Here is a 24,168-nt window from a genome sequence, read left to right on the forward strand (position 1 = left end):
TGAAAACTTTTCAGACTCCATCATGGCCCGTAGCACTTACCCTACCTACTCCCTTAGATAGCACTTTTTGTAGACTTAGATAGCATTTAATACAGACTTATAGCATGTTATGTAGACAGCACTAGAATTGCATTGTATGTAGTCATAGCACTCCATAGTACATATGTATAGCATAGTATAGTATATATGTATAGTTTCATTATATAGATATTCCACTGTTACGTTCTTAGCTTACGCATGTTTCATGATAACTACTTTTTATGTATGTGATGTATTGCCATGCTTTTTGTTCTTGCTTAATGTAAATCGCTCTGGATTAAGAGCGTCTGCTAAATGCCTAAATTGTAACCCAGAACCTGAAACCTTCCAGAACTTATTCTGTAATGGCAAAAATAGCCTCACAAAAAGCTCACAACTGGTCACTTTGCGACCAGTTGTGAGCTTGTAAATCTGCTAGTTTGGCTTTTTGGGGTAAAACTTTACAAGTACAGAGTTTTGGGTGACCCAGAAGTCACTTTAGTACCAGCTACCTCCTGAGCAGGGCCCAAATTAGGTTCTGAGAACCATGTTTTGATCCGAGCCGTAGCGTATGGATACAAATCCAGAACCTGTGAAATACTTACGACATGGCATGGTTCACTTAGTGCTTAGTGGAAAAGAGCCATGAATATTCCAGAGTTCTAGTTTTGAACCTCACAAAGCCAATATTCTGAGAAAAGGACACTGTTAAGTGTCACAATAAGCTCAAATATGCTATTCATCTCTTTTGTGTTGGTTCCTTTGTGATAAAGACCCATTCTATCTTTACAAAGTATGTGAGTATTATAGAGTCAAATATAATCGAATACATTTGATATCATGTATTATTCTACATATAATAATGTCTCAATGCCCCGTGAGTATGACGTTACTCTCTGTGGAATTGCAGTGGCAGTGATGCATACAGGCTTGGCTTGGACGTGAGCCTCATCCTACATCCAAGACATGGCCTATGCTTATCTCCCTTCAACAGCTTGCTGCAGAATAAACTGTTCATGTGTGCATAGCAGCATAAAATGGTGTGTGTGTGTGTGTGTGTGTGTGTGTGTGTGTGTGTGTGTGTGTGTGTGTGTGTGTGTGTGTGTGTGTGTGTGTGTGTGTGTGTGTGTGTGTGTGTGTGTGTGCACGCTCGTGCTCCTAAGGGGATCTCAGTCAGCATTACCCATTAGTCTTCATTAACGCGTGTGATACGACATTTCTTTAGTATTAGTGAAACTAAAGTGTACTTTATTAGCCCTGACAGATTTTAGACATAACAAATAGCATTACACAGAACTTGACCTTTTACTGACAGGAAAAGTCACTGAAAGCGCTGGTGGAGGGCTGTGTAGCGTAGAGCAGTGGTTCTCAAAGTGTGGTCTGTGGACCCCCAGGAGTCCTTGAGGAGGTCCCCTGCTAAATTATTGATAGTTAGGAACCAAATGGACACTTACAGGTCTGTATCTCAGACAGTGTACAAATGGGACCCTAGGGAGAAAAACCAAACAGTAAAGAAACGTTAGGCTGGGAACCAGACAAATCTGCCACAGGGGACTCGGGAGGTTGGTCAGAGCCCACTATTCAAAGTGTGACTTCTTTGCTGTGACATTGGAATCTGTTTGTAACCGCCTCTTGGAAATAAATCTTCCACACCAAAGTTCTACGCCAGGGGTATTAAACTAGATTAGGCCGGGGGCCACAATTATAGAATGATTTTGTGTGGGGGGCCGCACAGCGTGCACAAAGATTTATAATATACTAGAATTTCGCCGCCCTTCGGGCGGCTCATCCTAGTTCCGTTGCAGCGCAATGGGAAGAAGGAAATTGCGAGATTTGACAGACTCCACTTCATGTTTCAGCTGTGTTTTTAAACCCAGTATTGTGCCCTTCACATGTATTAACGGATGGGTATTATTATTATTTGTTGTATTTTATTTTCACATCAAAGCAAATTAAATTAAATTAAAATAAGCACACATGAAACTGCTTTTTACTGTTTTTGTTTACGTACAATAAGTTACTGTTTTTGGAAACCAAAAGATGTTGAGAATGGAGCAGAACATACTGTAGTATATTTTTGTGGGGACCTTGACTGCATTATAGTAGGCCTACAATCTTTTGGATTGCAGTGACCCCACATTGTTTCTTCGGGAACAATATTCGTAGTTACAATGAGGGCTACATGAGCCGAAGGGAGAGAAACACGTCGCCTCTCTCCAGTCCGTGCGTATGGTGCTGCTGGTGGCTGAATAACAACGGATCGCATCGCTGACTGACATAAACGCACAGTTACAATTCAGAGGCACTTCAATAAGAAAACTCAACTAATAACGTTTGTGTGTGTTAATCTGCCCGATGCTGACGTTAGTATATAATGTTTAGATTGTTTTCCTCTTGTACATGCGTTTGTGGGCACAGTGGCAGGGGGTGAAAAGCCGATTTGTCCCATGGTGTGCACTGCGCAACTGTGCAGTGTAAAACATGCTGAAATCAAACCACACACACACACACACACACACACACACACACACAGTCACTCAGTCACAAATCCTCCACAGTGTGATTACGTGTCTGCAGTGACACTGATGCGAGGTTACAATGAGTCCGTGGTGTGGTGAGACTGGGAAAGGAATAATGCGCGGAAGAGCTTGGCATCCGACTGCGCGCGTTGTGTCGATGAGATGGGCGCGTTGGGAAATACCGCACCGAAGCACACTCGCCTATTAGTTTGCATTGCATTTGCACAGTGCGCTCAGTGCGATATTTCCGAACGTGGCCATTGTGTGTGTGTGGGTGTGTGTGTGTGGCTGGCTGGCCTGTGTTTTGCTGCGTGGGGATCGCCATGTGAGGGGGCTAGCCAATAAGGGCCCGGTGTTGCATGTGGAGAATTGTGTAGGTTAGTGTGTGTGGTGTAGCCGAACGGGGTGGTGAGAACATGAGGGGGATGTAGCACAGCAATCGGTGACCCCTACATTAAGCTGTGTTGCTCCCAGCATGCAGTGCAAATGCGTGTTGTAGCAACCGTAGCCAATGGGAAAACAGGATGCAGTGTTGCCAGGTCCGCGAATTGTAAGCGAGTTGTAAGTAGCGTGTTGAATGGCATTTTTTCTGGGCTTGTTTTCATAGACCTGGCAACAAATTAGGCGGGGGTGTCGGTGCTTGTGGCGTGTTTGTGTTTATTATTGATAGTGATATTGTTTGTGAGTCTGGACGGGAGGCGGCTTTAGTGGCAGTGCAATGACAATTTTTACGCGGGTGATGTTGAGTGTGGGCGTGCTGCGCGACATGAGGAGATCACGGAGGATCGACGCGGAAGGTAAGTCTGTGACGTGTTAGTGTGTTTAGTGGGTTGTTGCAGTGTGTGTTGCAGTGTGTCAGTGACGTAGTAGCTGGTGCCTTTTGTTCCTGGGTGTGAACAGCGTTTTGGGCACACCTTTTCAATTGTATAATAGATAGTAAGACGCCTGCGGGTGAGAAGTTGGCGAGGTCGCGTGCACGCATCCGCCTGGGTGACAGCGGACTGCTGGGCGAGCGCTGGCGCTTTGGCATGGGGGTCAGATCAACATATGGAATGAATTCTGTACTGGCCATATATGGAGCGTGTCTTGAGTGTATAGGGTTTGATGAGGTCAGATCAACATATGGAATGTCAGGTTAGCTCTATATATGGAGATCTAAGGGTGGCAGCGGGGGCGGTGTCTTGAGTGTACAAGGTTTAATGAGGGCCCAGGTAGGGCCGGGCCTTAATTTTCGGGCCTGTTGAGAACTCTAGTCTTCGTCGGCTGCCGGGCGTGGCTGCACTAATAAGTTTGGGGCAGGCCCGTCTAGAATTTGAATGGACAGGTATCAGTCAAAAGGGAGACATCGAAGAGAAAGGATGGACGGGGAAGGATCAACATATGGAATGTCAGAACAGGTTCTGACATATATCCATATATGGAGATCTAAGGGTTTGAGGTCAGATGTAGAGTTGCTGGCCAATATTGATGATCTCCATCCCTGATGATGTCACGTGATGTCACGAGACCTGGGCACCATACCTGTATATGGGGGCCTTCCCATGTAAGGGGATTTTGAGTGATACACTGACTGATGGACAAAGATTTACGATTTCATAGTAAATGCGACCTGCAGTAGCAATAATACATGCACAGTGATGACCAGGATAATATATGTCTATACAGGTATATACTACCATAGAATACTGTAGATGTAGACCTATTTGACAGTGTATAAACATACCAATTTGACCACCTTGACATTAACGAGCGTCAACAAACACCAGCTGCACGCACGCACGCACGCGCACGCGCACACACACACACACACACACACACACACACACACACACACACACACACACACACACACACACACACACACACACACACACACACACCTGCCTTGTGACAGGTGACAGGAGTCTCTCATTTCTCTCCAAAAGCCATTGGATATGATTTAATATGATTATGGAATACTGTCATTATAGTCATCTCATCACTTCTTATCGCACTTTCATTAACCCCCCCCCCCCCCCCCCCCCCCCCCCATGAAAAAGAAAATGGTTCCAGGGGCCACAAGGGGGGCGCCCCACGGGCCGCATTTGGCCCGCGGGCCACCAGTTGAATACCCCTGTTTTACGACATGCCAGCAGCAGGCTAAATAAACATGTCAACATAGCCGTGGCCTAATGCAAACTGGGGGTCCTTGAAATTAAACGGTTTGAAAACCACTGAGAGGAAAAGCGCTCACAGACCACCAGAGGGGCCCGAGTTCCCAACAAACAGTATGTAATCAATCAAGACCTCAGTTGATCAGCCTTCCGTTCCCTTCAAGCAAACTGCCAGACAACCAGACTGACAGTTTTTACACGCAGCAGGCCAATGACTTGGAAAAAAAAGGATCCCTGTAACCCAACTGAACTATGTGCTCGACATAGCATAGAAAATAACACCAAAATACATTACCGGCAACACTGGATTGAATCTACACTAAAATGTAATGTCAAATCCTAGAGTGCTTATTTAACTCTGAGAGTGTACAAATGTCTAGTAATTGCGTCAAAGCATATGTCAGCCATTAAATCAAAACAGTGTGCTATAGACATTCTACACTTCAGAGCACAGCACCGCAGGCATTGATGCAAGTAGTGGTCTAGTGCCACAGTCCAATAAGGGCCTATAGTGATCAATTGCAAAGGTCTGCTATGAAATTGTAAAGGCTATTGAATTGGACCGTGGATACCATTGTGTTAATAATCTATAGAAATGACCATCTACTTAGTATGCGGTGGTTTGGACGAAGGAAACATACTATGGGGACGAACTTGCACGTGCACTCCCCACATGCACTATTTGGGGAGAATTATATAGGGTCTCAAATGTGCGGAGGTCCAGTGAGTCAGTCAGTCCAGTCACTGGAGTGGGAGAGTTGGGAGTGAGTTGGAGTGGGAGTCCAGAGTAAGAGCAGGGAGAGAGGCAGTGAGATCATGCAAGGTTCCAGATGAGAGCGGGAACAGCTATGATGGGACTGCTCTAGGATGGCTCTGGAGTGGACTGATCTTTGCGGCTGCTTTCCTCGTGAAAACACACATTATTTGAGTATATTATGCATTTATTTCCAGTTGTTCATGACAATTGATTTTTAAGGGCCTTGGTTCATTCTTTTTCATCATTCTTTTTCATCATTCTTTTTCTCTTTCAGAACAGGTGACTCACACACCCAGTGCACACATTAAACAATCTGTGGTGTATAAAACACAGGCTGTAATGAAGAAAATAATGAAATGGGAGGGAATAGCTATTGGTTCCAGATGGGTGATAACTGCATATGATCCTATCTGTTATCTTCCTCCACCCCCCACCCCCACATAGAATAATGATTGTTCTGAAAGAGGAACCACTTTAGAAGCTAGATTAATTACACTACAGTGTCAGAGCTGCTTTTTGGGATAAGGTACAGTATACGTTCTTCCCTGCAAAACTATCCTGTCATTATCTCTGCCATACGGAGCCCCAGACTAGCCATGGGAAAGATTTAAAAAATTGATTCGTTATCTTGAGATCTCAAATTAGTATTTCGCGGCCACAAATTAGTATTTCATGGGCACAAAATACAAATTCGTGGCCACGAAATACTAATTCGAGATCTCACGATAACGAAAGATTTTTTTTCCCATGGCTAGTCTGGGGCTCCATAGCCAGGCTGGAATGGCGTGTTTGTCTCTCTGTTTGTCTGTATACAGGCATGGGAACCCATTCGGTAAAAAAGGAGATTTTATTTATTTATTTACAAACAAACCAAACAAACAAACAAGCTATCCTACCTACAATCAAGCGAATCAAGCAACAACATTTTGAAAACTGGAACTGAAGTCAAATTGATCTAAGTGAATAGGTAAATTGTCTGAAAATGCTTTAAACTTAAACAAGCGTCTCCCAATTTCTTTCAGAATTCTTGTTGATAATGTCTTGTGGATATATTGATCTGAACGGGACTAAAAGCTGTTTCAAATATAAAGGATAATGGGTCGATCTGTTTTAAGCAAAATCTCCCAGCATGAGGTGATAAGTTAATAACCAATTGAGTGTGTCATGCATCAGCAGTGATGTGTGGCATGGTAAGGACAAATATTATTATAGAGTGGACTACATTTAATGAATGAAGATGTGTCTCATACAGATGTGCTGTCTGAGAACTTCACATGTCCTGCCATTGGCAATTCAGTAGATTGTCAGTGCACTGTCAGAAACAGAACATCATCAGTGAGAAAGGGGGTCATTCACCAAGGTGTTATATGTTAATTCTATTCAGATTTCCTGAGAGTTCCTCTGCTGGACACTTCTTTTCAGTAGCAAAGCAGTAGAATTAGCAAGGCTAATCGGTGAATAAAACCTGCATGGAAAACATGCTTTTTCAGAAAACCTTCAGGAAAAGAATCGGGAAAGCATGAAGAGTTGGAATGGCACATCTGTATATGTAGATGTCACTGTAATCAACGATAGGAAGTAGAATCTGCTGAGCAATGTGTTTTCTTATTTGAGAAGTAAAACAATTGTATAGATCAATTTATTGATCTGAGACTATTGTTTACTTGAATCAATATGAGGCTTTAAAGAAAGTTCTGAATCTACCAAAGATCTAAGTGTTTTAATGTCTGTTTCCTGTACCCTCAGGAGGAACAAGGCAGCCTGTGTTGTGGGAGTGTTGTACTCATCCCAATTTATGTTGATTGTCATTCACTGAAGTGCCTCCGAGTAATGTTTGCCTTTTAAGATATTTGATGAGAATATGCCTAGGGCTACTGTATATCTGAACAGAATGAATGTGAACACACATGCACACGCACATGCACACGCACATGCACACGCACATGCACACGCACATGCACATGCACACGCACATGCACGCACACATGCACACGCACACATACACACACAATTGATGAGTAATAGGCCTACAAGAAATAAATCCTTTTATGATTATCTTGGATTAAATAAAGGGATTTGCAGAGTGTTTCTCAATGACGAGCAGCAAGACTTGAAGTAGTGATGCCCAATGGACACCGGTCTAGTCCTTCTATAAATGTGCAAATTTCTCTGTGTGCATGTGAGTGTGCGTATCTGTCCGTATCTGAACCGCCGACCCATCGCCAAGGATTTGAGGGAGTGCCGTGCTCGACATGAAGTCAGTCGGATGTGGTTGTCCAGAACAATCAATCCGTCATGTCGACATGCTGATGACATCTCCATACATGGGCATAAAAGGACATGCAAGGTCAGACAGACGGATTCAGAGATCTCTAAGGGACACAAGAAGACAGACAGAGATAGACAGACGGGTACAACGGGTACTCTGACAATGGGTACAGGTATTGCATAACCGAGTGGGCATTCTCCCCCAATCCAATCCAACTTTATTTATAGAGCACATTTAAAAACAACAGAGTTGACCAAAGTGCTTTACATAACATAACAAACACTGCACGGCATCATCCCAAGTAGACCCGCTATAGTAGACAGAATTGATTTGTTCCGTGTGAGGTCAAACAGCACAAGGAAATTACTTCAGTGACCCCTTTTGACAAATTAGTCAACTCATGACAGATAATGCTATCTAAAACAGCCTAGTACACATTAATAATAATGCGTGGTATGTCACGAGGAGAAATTACCATGGTAATAGCATCCATTAAGGCCACAGACAACAGCATTATCAATAATAAGATTACTGTCACATTACAAGAGGCCACATGGCTCACCACAGGTGTATTCCCACTAGAGAGAAACTGTCATCAAATTAGGATAGTAGATGCAGGAGCACAGGTTTAGGCTTAACCGCACAGGCAGACTGTTAATGAGCAGTAAAAGACACAGGCATGGAGCCAATGCTTTCCCATGGCACTTTTGCAGTTCCCTCTAAAGAGCAGTGCACAGTGCATGCACTGTTAATGTACCCTTTGTCGTACAATGGCGATGTATTGCGTCAACATTTTACACTTTCTTTTCAGCAAGTGTACATTTTACTTTAGGCTTATAGTGAGGCTGCTTCACACTTCTTCTTTTTTTTTTTTTTTATAATATTTATTTTATTTGGAAAAAGCAGTACAATAACAGCATTTCTATGCATACATAGGACACAAGTGCAGTTCCCATGATTTATTTTTCACCCCTCTTCCCTCCCTCCCCCCTCCAAGTGACTCCATCTCCAGTGTCTCTGTAACATCCTTGCTTTCTTCAGGACTACATATGGCATCAAGTCAACACTTAACAGGGGCAAAGGGCAATATCGCTTCAGAGTGTACATTTCAGAAGGAGAAAAAGAAGAGAGAGTGGGCAGACAAAATAAAAAGACAAAAAGAAACGACAACAACCAAGAAACGAAAGTATTTACAATATTGCTGAGGGGGACAAAAACAAAACAGCTTTGGATTTCGACCATGAGAAGAGGAAGGGTGTCTTAAACATTTTCTACAAAGATCATAAAGCAGGCTATTAGGACCAGTGAGATCACACAAAGTCAGCTCTCAGAGGGGCAATGTGTACTATCCAGTTGTTCCAAATTTGGTAGAAATTGTCTAGTCTAGTTCTTAGGATGTATGTTAATTTTTCCATTTTGAAAATATCCAGGACTATTCTGTGCCAATCGTCCATTGTGGGTGTGATTGGGGTTAGCCTGCTTCACACTTCTACAACCAAATATATGATATATGTTCTGAAAGATAATTGTTAGGCCTAGTATTCACACAACTTGTACGTCACCCTCTACATGGGAGTTGTGAGTTTACTATATCAGCTCTTGTGGGAATACACCTGTGATGGGCCATGTGGCATCTTGTAATGTGACAGTAATTACTTACGGCAAGCGCCGCAAGCCCTATATATATATTTGGTTGTAGAGTACTACTAAGAATAGCAAAAATAGCCAACAAGCTCACGTTCACCTTTAATGGCATGCCCATGAGGAACACTAGGGTGACTTGATTGATTGATTGAAGTATTTATTAACAGATTGGAGAATTACAGTACATTTCAAGCACAACTCAATACAAAACTGTGGACGACACCATAAACCATTACACTTGTTTACAATAGGGTCCACCATGTTCAATTCATCATAACATTTAGAGACGTACTTCTATTTAGCCACAAACAGGAAATTATCATATAGACTCATAGAGGACGTAAAAAGGGAAAAAAACATATACAGTGAGGGGGGAAAAGGGGTGGGTGGGGGATTCAGATTTTACGGGGGCTAGTTTCGAATTGCAGCCATCCGTAGGTGCCCTTTGAGAGCGGTTTTGAAGGAGTCAAGGAATTTGCATGTTTTAATGACATTTTGGTGGCATAGGAGCGAAATTCATTGAGTCCCTTGTTTGTGCCAAATCTGGGTTGCACATGGTTTGTTGAACTCCCTCTGGTGTTGTGGGTGTGGACTCTGTTGACATTAAGTATTTAGACAGGTACTGTACATGGGTATCTTGGTGGTGTATCGAATCTTGTGGACCAGACCCGTTGCAAGATGCTGTACTCTGTCGTCAACCCTAAGCCATTCCAGCATGTCAAAGTGGGCAGGGGTGAGTTGTGTTCGGGGAGTGAGAGGTGCATGCATAGTCGAATAAACCTTGTACGAGGGAGGGCTCCTGTTAGGGTCTTCAAGGTGTTTTTGTTGACCAGTGAGGAGATCCTGTATAGGAATCTTGTTCTTTGGTTCACTTTTTGAGTGGTGTAAACCACTCCTACAACTGGCTTTTGTGTGCAGAAAAAAATGAGCATGGTTGCTATGTTCAAAATAATTTCTGACGTAATTAAATCACACCCGGGTGAACTGGATGACCGTAGCAACCATGCTCATTTTCTCTGCACAAAAAAAGCCAGTTGTGAAATCACATCCAGGTGTGATTTCATTACGTCAGATCAGAGCTGATCAGGCTATATAATACCTTACCTTATATAATACCTCACATCGGACAAAAACTCCAGCTGAATCAACTTCATGGTCACAAATCATCACATCAGAAGACGAGTCTACCTAGCCAAAGATCTTTAACGTCAGACATTACGTCAGACCACAGCTGATCATGCTATATAAAACCTTACACCACTCAGTTCACACGGGTGTGATTTTTTGATTACGTTACGTCCATTTTATCACTGGAAAGAAAGTGGTTAAGACAGTTTAGTATTTCATTCCGATGTTTTACAGAGATGCTGAGATTTGAAAGTCCGTAGCAGCAAGCAGGGCGCGCAAGTATTGTGGTCGTGTTGGGACGTATGCACGTGTGCTTGGGAGGTACCGTATATATACTGGACGTTGATACCAACCAAGCATACAGTACATGAAAAAGCCAGCCGACCACAGTATAGTACTTTCAACTTACAACTTCTTACATACATGTATACATATTGTGGTGTCTCGATGGCAGAACACCGCCCAACAGGTAAGCGCACCCCTGGAGGCCAGCAGAGGCAGAGAGAGAGAAGAGCGCACCAACCTCTAGGGCGGGTCCTAGAGGGCAGGTATGTCCCGCGTCACATTCTCGATCAGCTGGAATGCGCGTCACCTGCGTTCTGTCAGAAGGGCGGGACAGTACAAAAGGCAGCTCTCTCTGCCTCAGTACAGATCCAGTCTCCAGGGGTGAAGCAGCACGCTATCGGGCGAGTTGGGCGGTAAGTCGAGCACCACGATTCACTACCCATTCTATGTGTAAACGTGAATAGATATTATACTGATTGTGTCCTGTCCTGTGTCCGACTATAGGCTTCTACGGCGCACTCAGTGAGCGCCTATCTGACGGACAGTCACATTACTGACTGGTGAAGAGGACGAGGAAAGAGGAGCACATAAGGATGGAAACGGAGTAAATCCCTTAGTACAGCACATACCTAAACATGCACGGGATGGAACCGGAGTAAACCCCTTAGTACACAGCAGAGGAAGCGGAGTGACGCACTCATCCAATGCTGAGTATCCACTATACTTCCCGTGCTTATATATAGAGGCCGAGAGCTGCACAGACTGTTTGATCACGTACCTGCGTTCCCGTTTGCAACCGGCAGCTCTGCGGAGAGCGTGTCTGGCCTAAGTTGTACTCACCCATTCACATTCCTTGCCGAGAGAGTAAATGTCATGCCAACCTGTGTGAAGTCATATACGCACCTTTGATCGCAGTCCCGAGACGAGGTCCAGTGGCGCCCCGCCAGCACCATCAAGTGGGCGAACAAAGGAACTGAACTATCTGTGTTGTAACTCCCTACTGTGACATGCCATGCAAGTGAATCTGAAAGTACTATTCTGTTAACTGAATTCTGTGATTAAAAGCCTTGGAATAGGCAAACGTCCTTCTGTCTCCTGGGTGTGTGTACCAGTCACCACAATTGGTGGAGAATGCGGGCATTGACTGGTCCACGCTAAATAAAACCCAAGCATGATGGAGCAGAATAACGCCATCGCCGCGCTGATACAGAATCAGGCCGAGCTACAGGCAGCGGTGCAAGAGATGGCACGGAGCCTAAGACGGGACCATGCAGCGTCTCGGCCGCCGGGGGATGTCCTCTCCAAACTGACGCCCCACGACAATATCGTGGCCTATCTCGAGCTGTTTGAGCGGATCGCAGCCCGAGAGAGGTGGCCGGTCATGGACTGGGGGACCATACTATCCGGATTCCTGACCGGCGAGCCCCAACAAGTGTGCAGCGACCTCTCCATCGCCGAATCCCGTGACTACCAGAGATTAAAAGCCGCCATACTCGCCAGCCAGGGCAACAGCCTGCCGGCGCGTGCCCAAAAGTTCCACAACTGGTCCTTCGCCGCCAGCCTGCCCGCCCGGAGCCAGGTCGCCTCGCTGATGCGTCTCACGGGCAGCTGGCTACTCGGAGAAGGAGACGTGCCACCCGTGGAGAGAGTGGTCATCGACAAGTGTATCCGTGCGCTGCCGGCCGAAGCACGGAGGTACGCCTCACAAGTGAGCCCCGGCTCCGTTGATAGACTGATTGATCTGATCGACAACTGGCAGGTCACCTGCGACCTGATGAAGACTCCCCGCGGGGAGACCTCCAGCAAACCGGCCACCGAAGAACGTCCCAGCCGTGACCGGCGCTCGAACCGAGGCCAGCAGCAGCAGCAGACCGAGCGCCGAGACGGGGGCTCGGAGCGCTCCTCCCGAGGCGGAGAGAAACCCCGCAAATGCTATGTGTGCGGAAAAATAGACCATATCGCTTGGGCCTGCCCAGAGAGAGACCGGGATGCTTCCATGGCGAGCGTGACGTCAGAGGCCCCCCGTACCGCTCTGCACACCCAGAGCGAACCAGGACAACAATTCTCTATACCGGTGAAAATCGACGGCACAGACGCCCAGGCCATACTGGACTCAGGCAGCGCGGTCACGCTCGTGCGCGCCGACCTGGCGGGAGCGCTCTCCTCTGTCACCATCCCGGTCACCTGTGTCCATGGAGACGTACGCCACTACCCCACGGCCAACGTGCGGGTACAGACGCCCCGCGGCGACACGACGGTGGCCGCCGGCGTCGTCCCCGACCTACCGGTGCCTCTCCTATTAGGCTATGACTGCGCTCTCTTCGAGCGCTACTGGAAACCCGGCCAACGAGCGGCGCGGCCCCGCCGCTCACACAGACCCCGCCGCCGCCGCCAAACCACCGCAGCACGGCCCGCCTACCCGGCATTCCGCGGCCGCGGCAGAGAGAACCCCAGCGGCGGCTCGGCCAGAGAGGACGATCGAGCGCCTTCCCCCTCCTCTGGCTCAAGCCCGCCTGACAGCCTCGCAGAGGAGCCAGATGTGCCGACGCGCGGACCCCCGGCCTCGGAGAGCCCGGACCCCTTCGCCGAGTTCCCGGACGCCGAGCCCCGAGAGGCGGCGACCCGTGGCGAGTTTGCCACCCTACAGTGGGAGGACTCGAACCTCCGCGGCGCCCGCGGACAAGTGACAGCTATCGATGGCCAGCTCGAGGAGGGGGTGAGTGAGCTACACTATCCTTACTTTTGTGTAAAACGAGGAATGTTATACCGGGGAACAAAAAATCGAGGCGGGGAGATTGTAGAACAGCTGCTTGTGCCGAAGCAGTATGTGAGCCGCGTCCTATTCCTGGCACACACCCACCAGTTGGGAGCCCACTTGGGGGTCCAGAAAACATACGAGCGAGTGATGGCACGGTTCTATTGGCCGGGAGCAAAAAAAGCGATAGAGGATTTTTGTAGAAGCTGCCCAGAGTGCCAGCTAGTGGCGCCCCGCCCGTTCCAACGCAACCCACTCATCCCCCTGCCCATTATTGACATTCCATTCTCACGCATCGCCATGGATGTGGTGGGACCCTTGCCCAAAACTAATCGGGGACACAGATATATTCTCGTAATTGTAGATTACGCCACCCGATACCCCGAGGCCATTCCCCTGCGCGCTGCAACAGCCAAAGCAGTGGCGCATGAGCTACTCATGTTAGTCAGCCGGGTGGGAATTCCAGATGCGGCGATTTCGGATCAGGGCACTTGTTTTATGGCGCAAGTGATCACGCTCCTGTACAAGTGGCTAAATATCAAAAGGATTAAAACCTCGGTGTATCATCCTGAGACTGACGGGCTCGTCGAGCGGTTTAATCAGACGCTCAAAAAGATGCTAAAAAAGTTGCCTGATATTGATGGAAAGGATTGGGACCGCTTGATTCCCTATGTGATGTTCGCTATCCGTGAAGTCCCCCAGGCATCCACAGGTTTCTCCCCCTTCGAGCTGCTCTATGGACGGCAGCCGCGCGGCCTGTTGGACCTGGCTCGAGAGGCCTGGGAGAGCGAGCCTTCTCCACATCGGAGCGTAATAGATCATGTGGAACAGATGCAAGCGCGCGCCAGGAGGATATGGCCGCTCGTCCGTGAGCACATGGAAAAGGCACAACAAGAGCAGAGCCGGGTCTATAATCGACGAGCCACGCCGAGAGAATTCCAGGTGGGTGACAAAGTGCTGGTTCTGATCCCCACCGTTGAATGTAAATTCCTGGCCAAGTGGCAGGGGCCGTATGAAATTGTGGAAAAGATTGGCCCGGTCAACTACAAGGTGTGCCGACCCGGACGCCGCAAGAATGAGGTTATTTATCATGTGAACCTATTAAAGCGGTGGCACCAGCCCGAAGCCGCCCCCCCCTCTGCTCTACTAACTATTGTCTCCCCTCAGAATGTGGAGGAGGTACCGATCGGGGGGGATTTGTCCCCCAACCAGATCCAGGATGTGAAGGAGCTCCTGGCTCGCTATCGAGATCGTTTCTCAGAGATCCCCGGCCGCACGAATGTGATCCGCCACGACATCATCACCGAGCCGGGGAAGGTGATTCGACAGCGGCCGTATCGCATACCAGAGGCCCGCCGGCTGGCGATTAGAGACGAGGTCAAGAAGATGCTGACGCTCGGAGTGATCGAAGAATCCCATAGCCCGTGGTCTAGCCCTATCGTCATTGTGCCCAAACCGGACGGCTCGCTCCGGTTCTGCAATGACTTTAGGAAGCTGAATGACGTCTCCCTCTTCGACACGTATCCCATGCCGCGGTCCGACGAGTTGGTGGAACGGCTGGGGCCGGCCCGGTTCGTCTCAACGCTGGATCTGACCAAAGGATACTGGCAAGTGAGACTCACAGACCGCGCCAAAGCGAAAACCGCTTTCTCCACGCCGGACGGATTATTTCAATACACCGTGCTTCCCTTTGGTGTCCACGGAGCCCCGGCCACCTTTCAGCGGCTCATGGACAGGGTACTGAGACCCCACCGTGAGTATAGCGCCGCCTACTTGGATGACATCATCATCCACAGCGAGACCTGGGGCCAACACCTCGAGCATCTGGAGGCAGTCCTAGGTGCCCTGCGCAAAGCGGCGCTCACCGCGAATGCAAAAAAATGCCAGGTTGGACTGACCGAGACTGACTATCTCGGCCACACCATCGGTCGCGGCTATATTAAGCCACAGCACAAGAAAGTGGAGAGGATACGTGACTGGCCCCGCCCCACCAACAAGAAACAGGTGAAGTCGTTTCTTGGTTTGATGGCATACTACCAAAAGTTTATTGACAACTTTTCTACTATCGCAGGGCCACTCCATGAGCTGACACGGAAAAATTTCCCTAACACTGTGAAGTGGACGCCCGAGACGGAGGAGGCGTTCCAACAGCTTAAAGCCGCTCTGTGTGCGGAGCCGGTCTTAAAAGCGCCAGACTTCACAAAACCCTTCCTCCTGCACACTGACGCGTCGGGGACAGGGCTCGGGGCTGTCCTTGCGCAAGACTTTAACGGCGAGGAGCACCCGATCACGTTCATAAGCCGTAAACTCCTACCCCACGAGAAAAATTACGCAACCGTAGAGAAAGAGTGTCTAGCTGTGAAGTGGGCAGTGCACCACTTAAAATACTATCTCTGGGGAAGGACCTTCACACTCTTCACCGACCACGCCCCCCTCAGATGGATGTCCACCAACAAAGACACTAACGCTCGCGTAACGCGCTGGTTCCTTGAACTACAGGCTTACAAGTTCAAGGTGGAACACAAGCCAGGGCGGAGCATCCCCCACGCCGACGCCCTGTCTAGACGGTACGAGGAGGACGGGGGGGGGGGACCCGCACCAGCCAAGCGCTTAAGGGGGGGGATATGTGGTGTCTCGATGGCAGAACACCGCCCAACAGGTAAGCGCACCCCTGGAGGCCAGCAGAGGCAGAGAGAGAGAAGAGCGCACCAACCTCTAGGGCGGGTCCTAGAGGGCAGGTATGTCCCGCGTCACATTCTCGATCAGCTGGAATGCGCGTCACCTGCGTTCTGTCAGAAGGGCGGGACAGTACAAAAGGCAGCTCTCTCTGCCTCAGTACAGATCCAGTCTCCAGGGGTGAAGCAGCACGCTATCGGGCGAGTTGGGCGGTAAGTCGAGCACCACGATTCACTACCCATTCTATGTGTAAACGTGAATAGATATTATACTGATTGTGTCCTGTCCTGTGTCCGACTATAGGCTTCTACGGCGCACTCAGTGAGCGCCTATCTGACGGACAGTCACATTACTGACTGGTGAAGAGGACGAGGAAAGAGGAGCACATAAGGATGGAAACGGAGTAAATCCCTTAGTACAGCACATACCTAAACATGCACGGGATGGAACCGGAGTAAACCCCTTAGTACACAGCAGAGGAAGCGGAGTGACGCACTCATCCAATGCTGAGTATCCACTATACTTCCCGTGCTTATATATAGAGGCCGAGAGCTGCACAGACTGTTTGATCACGTACCTGCGTTCCCGTTTGCAACCGGCAGCTCTGCGGAGAGCGTGTCTGGCCTAAGTTGTACTCACCCATTCACATTCCTTGCCGAGAGAGTAAATGTCATGCCAACCTGTGTGAAGTCATATACGCACCTTTGATCGCAGTCCCGAGACGAGGTCCAGTGGCGCCCCGCCAGCACCATCAAGTGGGCGAACAAAGGAACTGAACTATCTGTGTTGTAACTCCCTACTGTGACATGCCATGCAAGTGAATCTGAAAGTACTATTCTGTTAACTGAATTCTGTGATTAAAAGCCTTGGAATAGGCAAACGTCCTTCTGTCTCCTGGGTGTGTGTACCAGTCACCACAATATACATACTTTACCTGTTACCCAACCAATATTGAAACATATCCTAATTACGTCACCATTGACAGCCAGTTATAACCCGACTTTAGTATTAATTTCAATATTTTACAGAGAGGCTGAGATTTGAAAGTTCGTAGCGGTCGACAGTACTTGCACACTCTGCTTGCAAGGCACTCGACAGGCACTCGACAGAGTGCAGTTCTAGTTTGAATTTGCGTTCATATAGAAAAGTAGTATGTCCCCAAATTCAGCTGAAATCAGTGTTGTGGAGAAATGCTCTCTCCCTCACTCTCCTGTGTGTCATCAAGACATAACAATAGTTTTGAGTCAGCCCCCCTTGTATGGAGGCTCTCATCTATGAAGATGAGGCAATTATCTAGAGAAAGGCACCATTTTATAGATAGGCCTTGCATGACATATATATGCAGTACGGTGTTGTATGTGTCAGGCTATATTTCTTGGATGGAGAAAGGCTTTGAAGCAGGTACTCTTCTCAAGGTCATGAGGCTTGATGAAAGGAATAGCCCACGGTCATAATCTTGATTAGAGGAAGAGCTCCATATACGCTATATACACAGTAAATAAAGTTATATTGAATAATCGGTATAATTGTATAATTGTCTCCACCAGGCCGAAGGCATGGAGAGAGAGTATGTTTTGCACTCCGTCCGTCCGTCCGTGTGTCCGTCCGTCCGTCCGTCCGTCCGTCCGTGTGTCCGTCCGTGTGTCCGTCTGTGAACAGCTAATCTCTGGCACCGTTGGCTTGATCGCAGCCATACTCTGCACACACACTCCCTGAATGCCAGAGCTGAACCTCTGCCCCAAAGTTTTCACATTGGCCTGTTATAGCGCCACCAGGAGGCCGCTTTGTGCAAAACAAATGTTTTGACAGTACACCTACAGATTTTGTCCAAACATTACGCAAATTGGTACACAGTCTCTCTAGAGCCATTCAACGAAACGGGTCTTTCAGATTTTTCAGACTCCATCCTGATTGGCTAAGATTGGCTTCCAAAGTTCGCAGGAGTGCTCCGTTTCAAACAAAATGCTGCAAATCATGAACACATGGTGTGATTTCCGTCAAATTTTGCACGCACATTCCCACTAGGTCGAGGAAGAAATGCCACTTGAATATTTTCAACTCGGCCTCATGGTGGCGCTATAACTGGCCGATTTGTGTTGTACCTATAACTGCACCGATCTGTGTAAAACCATGTATGCACACTCCCTAGAGGAAGGAAAAACCTTTGCCTGGAATTTTTCACATCTGCTCTTTATAGCGCCACCAGGAGGCCGACATATGTAAAACACATTTTCTAATATTACTCCTTCAGATTTTATCCAAATTTCACGCAAATCGGTACACATGCTCTCCATAGTCATGTGATCATGTGACATAATTATCCATCCTGATTGCCTACGATGGGCTTCTAAAGTTTTCAGGAGTAGCACACACACACACACACACACACACACACACACACACACACACACACACACACACACACACACACACACACACACACACACACACACACACACACACACAAACATGTTTATATTACTCCTAAACATTTTGCCAAACATCACACACAATCCTATCCTCCTGGTGGAGACCTGTGCCCAGAAGGGCACTTTTTCTAGTTATAATTGAAATCAGTTTAACACTGGAAATGTATTATGATATATTTAAGAATACAAAATTAATATATCTGTTATCTATAAATGCACAATGTCTGTGTACGTACTCTACGTGTATGTGCGTCTGTAATCCACGCAACTCGAGAACCGTTCGCCCCACCGACTTCAAATTCGTCACACATGCTCCACACCACCACAGGGAGTGCAGTGCCCGTCCTTGAGTCGGTGGGATACACCGTTGTCCAGAACCAGCACAAAAGCCTCTGCCCAGGCTCTGGACAGATCTCCATATATGGAGCTGGCCTGTTCTGACATCACAATGACGTTCTGATCTGCATAGACTCCATATTTGGGCATGTCTGACAAAGAACTCCATATATGGGCATAAAACAACTGCGAGTTGTCTTGCATTCTTCTCTTTCTGCCCTTGTTTTCATGTCTCTCTACATTGACTTATCTGAAATAAAGCATACAAATGCCAAGAATAAATCTTTTAAAAATGGAATACTTTCAATCTACAATGCTATGATAGCATTCTACATTAGACTACATAGAATAGAGAAGAATAAATTCTATGCAGCAGCGAAACTACAGGCCTTCAGGGAGCAAAGTGGATGGCACCTTCACAAAGAAGTCGACAGCCTGAAAACCAATGCTGAAAGATGATAATGTAAAATCCCTTAAACATAACACTAAAACAAATGCTGCCTTTCTTTATAACTTGTATTGTGAGAAAGCTCATTCAAGGCTTTGCTTCCTATTTATTCGAAAGTACTTTCAAATAGAGAGAGAGAGAGAGATTCTCCAAAGTTTTTCCGACAAAAAAAGAAAAGGTTTTGAGCCAGTGTTTCAAGCTCAGAATCAGAATCAGCCTTATTGTCACATCAGAGTTTTAAATTGGGTGAAATTCATTTTTGTGCTTAGTTCTGTTATTTTTCCAAGAAAACAAAGAAAGGGAAGAAGAGTGGGGGGGTTTCAGATATTTAGAAGCTTGTTTCACAAACGGCACACTCGTTGAGTCTCTCTTAGCTTATTTACAAACGGAACAGCCGTAGGGTCTCTTATCTTATTTACAATACAAGTAAGGGGTTTTCAGATATTTACAGCTAGTTTCACAAATGGCACAACCATAGAGTCTTGGCTTATTTTTCTGGCTGTACAGCCGTACAACCAAAGGGTTTCTTTTTCCACAAGAAATGTACACACAGTACCCGAGATTATATACTGTATATATACTGTATATATAGGTATATATGTATACGGTAGGGCCCATTGCCCTTCCGCGGACATTGTGAGGGATTGAACAGTTTGTGACAGTGTGAACAGTGGTGCTAGTGCATGTCCTTGATGATGTGCTGGGCTTTGGCTATGCGTTTGTTGTACAGTCCCTGGAGCTCGGGGAGCTCACCTCCCATTATGCGCTCGGCCAAACGCAACTTTTCTCTGGCAGTACAGTTCCCATATACCAGGCCGTGACACAGCCTGATATGATGCCTTCAATTGAGCAGTTTGTTGTATTACAACCTGAGGATGCGGTGTCCCTACAAACTTCTTCAGGCATCGGAGCAAGTACAGTCACTGTTGGGCCTTTTTCCTCACGTCTGTGGTGTGTGAGTCCCATTTGAGATCCTCTTGGATGTGTACTCTTGGATGTGTAGTAACTTGTCAAGTCAAGTTTCGCTGGGACAATGGTGTTGAATGCTGAGCTGTAGTCCACAAACAGCATACAGTACGTACATATTTGTCCTTCAGTTGCTTGTTGTCCATGTGCGAGAGGACGGTATGGAGAGCCATGGTAATAGCGTCATCGATGGATCTGTTTTCGCTGTATATGCAAACTGCCATGGATCCAGCGAGGCAGGCAGCGTAGATGTACAGTATTCCCTCACCAGCCTCTCAAAGCATTTGCTGACTATCGGTGTGAGAGCGACAGGTCTCCAGTCGTTCAGGCATGTCACTTTGGCCTTTTTGGGGATGGGCACAATGGTTGACAATGACATCTTGGCAGGCAGGTTTACTTCTCCTGTTTTTTGTGTTACCGTCTGTTATGGTGTGTACCACATGCACCTGATAATTGCCACTAACGTTGGGGAAGGACTGAATTTAGCTACTTCATATGACATGTCAGCACTAAATCTGCCATTTATGAAAGTAGTTAATAAATGATCGACACTATCTACAACAATGCCTTGTAATAGATGCAGTATAGGCCTACTATCTCTGTGCAGGTCTTTTAACTGCTGCTGCACTGTACTGAATGTGGCATCACTTCAGCTAAAGAACTGATTACTTAAGTCTCCATCTGTGTTTTAGGTGATCCTAGACCAGCAAAGTCAGCTAAAAAGAGTCAGCAAAAGTAACGTTTAAAGGGCTGGATGCAGGCCGGGCTTGTGACAATTAATGTTGGATATCTGCTGTATATTATGAGTCATGTCTCCTGCTGTTCCCTGCCTTGCCTTGTACTGTCTGAAAAATGCTGTATTTTTTAAGTTTGTCAAGCTGTTTTTCTGTTTTTCTTTGGATTTATTTTATTGTCTCTGTTTTTGTTATGTGTTTTTGTTTTCTTGCATTCACATTTATGTTTGATTTCTGTTTCATTGTTCATGTTTCATTTTTTGAAATAAAAACAAACGTTTAACAGATTGTTGCTGTTATCTTTTATCTTACTAGACACTACTAGAGGACAGAAATGTGCAAGTTTGAGACTAAAGCTTGAGTTATACTCATACTCATACATACTACTATTTAGGTGTGCAACACACAACACCGGTGTGCAGGGATGATGGGGCTTTAAACCTGTCATGTCACAATGCCCTGCAACACCAAAAGGCTCCAGTTAGTGTGTGTGTGTGTGTGTGTGTGTGTGTGTGTGTGTGTGTGTGTGTGTGTGTGTGTGTGTGTGTGTGTGTGTGTGTGTGTGTGTGTGTGTGTGTGTGTGTGTGTGTGTGTGTGTGTGTGTGTGTGTGTGTGTGTGTGTGTGTGTGTGTGTGTGTGTGTGTGTGTGTGCAACTGGGCATACATGATGTGTGAGTACGAACAAGGGTGTGTCACACCCTTGTTCTCTCCACTAATGAGTCAGTCTCTAATGTGTCACATCACGACACATAGAGACTGACTCATTAGTGGAGAGAACATTTGTGACCAGATTTGACTGAGAGCCTGTCATCGTGCAACCTCCAGCTTTTCACCAGAGGAGAAATACTGAATTTATTTATTTTTTTATCCAAAATGAGGTAATAGCACAGGCAGACTCTTCACATACTACAATGACTGTCTCCCATTCACAGTGGGTCACATTTACGCAAGTAATGCACAATAGCACAATTTGAGGTACTTTTACTTTACTTTAGTATTTCTATTTTTAGATCCTTTATACTTTTACTCCACTACATCTCAGAGACAAATTAGTCATTTCTAAGTCCTATTACAAAACACACGTGACATAACCAATAAATGATCATGTAGGTTAAAGCTACCCAGTAGCACATGTACAGATCGGGACTCGAACGGAAATGACAAACGGATGACAGCTTCCTTCCTCCACTTTCATGGGGTGCAATTCCATGTAGAATTCAGAGATTGTGGAATGGAGTTGTCTTGAACCCCACCCCACCGCCCCTAGCCTGGGCAGCATTCCATTTCGGGTTTATGATCCGGTCGGGAGCGGATGGTAACTTTCGTCATGTTGTAGTCAATGATTTGTATAGTCATCTGGCAGGAAACCACAAGGCGGAATCAGTACTATGAATGGGAACACAGACCAGGCTTTCCTTCGAGGTGGAAAGCCTGGTGACGCGAGGTTACACTGCCCCTATAGAGTAACATTCACCAGAAATTGCAGATCTATGCGTTGCAACTTTCAAGCTTGTAGATCCACTATTTCTGGTGAAGAGATTCTGTGCAGAATGAGACAACGGCAGAAAAACTCCAGTTGCAACTCGGGTCGCTTTCACTGTAAAGACTATAGTGGGTTCAAAGTAGGTCTTCCACTGCAGGTGAATGGCACAGAGTGGACTGCATGGTTCACTCTGTCTGCACTGGGCAGATGAATAGCACAGCTGCCATCCTCTCAATTCAATTAGGAATAGCAGCTCCCATAAATACAAATCAATATTCTGGGGAGTGGGGACACACCCACACCAACACACACACCCACACACAACAATGCAATCAAATTATGGAAAATGTCTGACCAACCCTTTACTTATTCTTAATGCAGGAAGTGGTGGCCATATCTATAACTAAAGGCTGATCATAAGTCACATCAGGGACGTATAAGCACACAGGCTTATCATCAGTCTCCTCTCCTGATGAATTAAATCATTGTGCCCTTCACTGTTACTGGCCTTTGGTGCATGTGAAATCACTGCATTACTGTGTGAAGCATGCTTGTACTCCTGATGAGCATCATCCGGCAGAAGGACTGTACCTCCTCTAGCATCAGGGAGGAGGTGCACTTCTCCTAGAAGGGCCAAATCAAACGGATATCTGCAATCTAATTCCCTCGGCTGTTGAGGTTTCCAGCGAGCTGTATAGGCAGGGAGTCGGGACCAAGTTTTGGGCCAGTGAACCATTTTCATGGGTCGCAAGTATCGCAAGTATCATTTTTCATTTCCTATATTTTGTTTTTAATTATCATTAACACAAGACTTGCCAAAGTGCCGCCAAAGTGTAATAATTCATCATAAAAAATAATACAAAATGAATAAGAATTTGTAAAATTCTGTAAAAAAACAAAACAAAAAAACTGTTTGACATGCATTGGTCTACGGACATTTAATGGCCTTTCTATCTCTGAGACCCCCAATTTATATTGTAAAATCAATGTTAATTTAACTCCGAGAGTGTACAAATGGAACCCTATCTGTACACTCAGAGTTATAGACCCATAACGGTCCATTTGGTTCCAAACTATCATTTAGCTGGGGACCCCCTGGAACAGCCTCAAGGACCCCTGGGTGTCCCCGGACCCCACTTTGGGAACCACTGGGTTATAGGGAAAGTGAGCGACTGAGACAAATGAAGCGCACTGTGTGCTGCATGCTCTGAGCAGCACAGTGTAAGTGACATAGTGCTGTTATCGGTCAGCAGGTGCTAGTGTGTGTGACAGCTTGTGTAAGCCTATACCTTCCCCGGCAACTATTACATTTGGGGGCTTTCTCGGCAACTATTACATTTGGGGGCTTTCTCTCTGAAGGAGTGCTTCTCAAAGTGGGGTCCTTGAGGGGCTTTTTACATGCATGGCAAAATGAAGAACAGTTTAACACTTTAACCATATTTACGTTGGCTGTTAAAAAATAGCACATCTATTGCTCACAACGTAATCATTGTGAGCTTGTAGATCGGCTATTTATTTTATTGTTTATTTTAAATCTTGGCAATTTTTGTAGGCCTATATAATTGATC

General features: G+C 46.5%; 1 protein-coding gene across 1 annotated transcript in view; it reads left to right on the forward strand.

The window, feature by feature from the left end:
• The window catches only part of LOC306941285 (potassium channel subfamily K member 2-like), an 84,091-nt gene that overhangs the window by 21,650 nt on the left and 38,273 nt on the right, over nt 1-24,168 (forward strand). The gene's annotated exons all lie outside the window — the stretch shown is intronic.

The sequence above is a fragment of the Electrona antarctica genome, assembly GCF_951216825.1.
Source record: "Electrona antarctica genome assembly, chromosome: 17".
Classification (NCBI taxonomy): Eukaryota; Metazoa; Chordata; class Actinopteri; order Myctophiformes; family Myctophidae; genus Electrona; species Electrona antarctica.